The following is a 2,713-nucleotide window of genomic DNA, read 5'->3' as shown; positions in this document are numbered from 1 at the left end:
TGCTAATGAACTACTTTACATGCCATAGCTAAATAAGAAAATAGAATGATACAAACCAAAAATAGAAAAGGGAGACATATGTCCCTTCAAATTATATACAAAACCAAAAGGTAAAAGGTTTACTAATAGAATAGCCAAAACTAGGTCCAAGGTTCCTTGCTCACTAGCTCGTCTGTGACCCCAACAAAGCATCAACGACCTGTCAATCGCATTTTATACAAACACGAAAGCCACAATTCAGTGGGGAGTAACTTCGAGTCCTCCCAGCCACGAATCGTCAAAATTAATGTAACATGTAATGTAACATGTAAACAATATGATAAACCATGTAATTATCATGTAATCTAACCTATGACCCCTAAACTGACCAAACTAAACTATCATGTGAATCATATAATTCAAATAGTAATCCAAACTTTATCAACTGTAACCGGCTTACATCTCACCTATTACAGTTCATAAAATCACCATACAAGAAAGGGCAATATATCAAAGACAGGCATAAGTTCTTAGTACGGTCAATAGTCACTTTGTAACTCGAGTCTATACCACGAGGTAGGGAAGGTAATCGAACCGGTATCTTAGCTCAGCGGTTAATATTAATAAAACATGGCCAAGAGACAACACAACCCTAGCCTAAAATGCCTGAGACCTAGACATGCGGATACACACCACCGCACCCAAGACCCACAATTTTTCTAAAACAAAGTGAGTACCCCAAGGAGTCCACCAAAGGGTTGGCTAGTACTTAAGCTGACCACTTACTATCAAAATAAGTAACTGAGGTCATGCCCCAACTTGGATATAAATCCACTAGTCAGGAACACAAAGGCTATCAAGCAGTGAACATATACTCGTCAAAGACTATAAAGACCTATCTATGATGAAGGCCGAAATACTCACCTAGGACCTAGTCCCAACTAGTCCCAGCTTGAATACTTTAGCCCACACCACACAAGACTCACCACACAAGTCAAGTAAGACACCCACTTAACCATAAGAGGGCAAAGAGTCCTACTTACCAACATAAATTCTAACATTCTATCATGTGAAAGGCTATATAAATGTCTATTCAGCATACAAATCCAACAGTATCCTCAATAACTATTAAATACCAAATTTCAATTCTAACAATATTAACCATATTAAAGGCTTCAGGGAATCTAGGGCCGTTTCTACAATATAAGAAGCTACTTAAATCAACTAATTACACATGTGAGATAAAAATATAATGAATGGCCTAAAACAAGAAAAAGGCCGACTATCTAATTCATTCAAAATTTCATCCAACCGAATTTTTACCCGCAACTGACCTGCGGCAGTGCGGGTTAAATTGCGGTGACCAATCACTCAATTGACTGACATCGAATCAGTCAAAGGGATTAAGGCTCAGTTTTCGGCACAATCATCAAAACATGGCAATTATTGCTATAAAATTTACCTTGAGCCTAATCATTACAATTTCATCGTATAAACTATCCTAACATGTGATAACTATCAATATAAGAATAATTCTACTACTAGTATGGTTCAATTTAAACGTGTACTCATATGTGACTTATACAACTTAATTAACCCGAAATGACCAATATTGTACAAAAAACCGCGAAACAAGCACGGACCAACCCGGGCCAACCCCAAGGCCGGCCGTGGGCTGCCGTGGGCCTGCCGGCTGCTGGCCGTCACCCCTACACCACCATTTTTCCATTTTTGTTTAGTAAAAGACCGTCTGAACACTAATTAATCATTCCCAATTCAACTTTGTTAATTTAAACTAACAAAAGGCATAAATTAAGCATGCATGGAACAAATTTTAACATGTGAAAACTACTACTCAAACAAAAATCACCAAACATACAAAAACAACAAAGCATGTGACGATCTTTCGTCGAGTAACTCGAAATATGTTACCTTAAGCTAGAAAATGAGCAATTAGCACCTCAAAACCCAAACCCTAACAACAACTAGCCGCTATCCTCGACAATATACGAGTCCCCAAACTCGTCTTCCAATTCTTCACCTAAATAAACAATAAAAACACAATAATTAAGTATAAATACCGAATTTCCGAAAATTCATCTTAAAACAACTTCAAGAAAATTAAAATTAAAACATACTAGGTTGTAGATCTCGTCGAGGGGATTCCGGAAATATAAATTTTGCGAAAAACGGACTAGTAACGAAGAAATTATGATGAAAATGGTGTTTTGGTTGATGATTATGATAGAATGACGATGGAGATGATGATGGAAAGAAAAATCAGAAAAAAATGAAGGGGAAGGGGGTGTGGTCCGCGGGAAAGGAGAGAAAGAAAGGAAAGAGCGGGTTTGAGTCGGGATTTTTCGAGTCGGTTTTGACTCGTTTCGATAAAAATTAAAACCGTAGGTCAAATGCAAATTCCAACAAGACTAAAGTTCTTAAACACGAGATTACAAGAAAATTGAATACTCATACGACCCATTGCCAAATTCGTTTACCCAATGTTCAAAAGAATTGTCATTTTTCCCTCGATACGCCCTTATTTCGAAATAAAAAGTTTTACACGGTTTAAACTATTTTTAAACATTTCGAAACTATCAAAATAAATACTTTTCTTCAAAATATAATAAAATTATATTTCTTTGAATTATTTTTACTTTAAATACTTAAATATCAAATTTTATTTGATTAATAAATTATTTTCGAAATATATTAACGGTCCGAAATTACGGAG

At 36.0% G+C, this 2,713-nt stretch overlaps 1 long non-coding RNA gene across 1 annotated transcript; it reads right to left on the bottom strand.

Moving 5' to 3' along the window:
* On the bottom strand, positions 1–2,326 carry LOC141598193 (uncharacterized). The gene is made up of 3 exons (XR_012523313.1): positions 2,118–2,326; positions 1,912–2,020; positions 1–199 (listed from the first exon to the last, which is right to left on the bottom strand). It is a non-coding gene; the product is annotated as an uncharacterized LOC141598193 (long non-coding RNA).
* Positions 2,327–2,713: the final 387 nt, after the last annotated feature.

Source organism: Silene latifolia, chromosome 9, assembly GCF_048544455.1.
Source record: "Silene latifolia isolate original U9 population chromosome 9, ASM4854445v1, whole genome shotgun sequence".
Taxonomy (NCBI): Eukaryota; Viridiplantae; Streptophyta; class Magnoliopsida; order Caryophyllales; family Caryophyllaceae; genus Silene; species Silene latifolia.
This window is presented reverse-complemented; position numbering and strand designations above follow the sequence as displayed.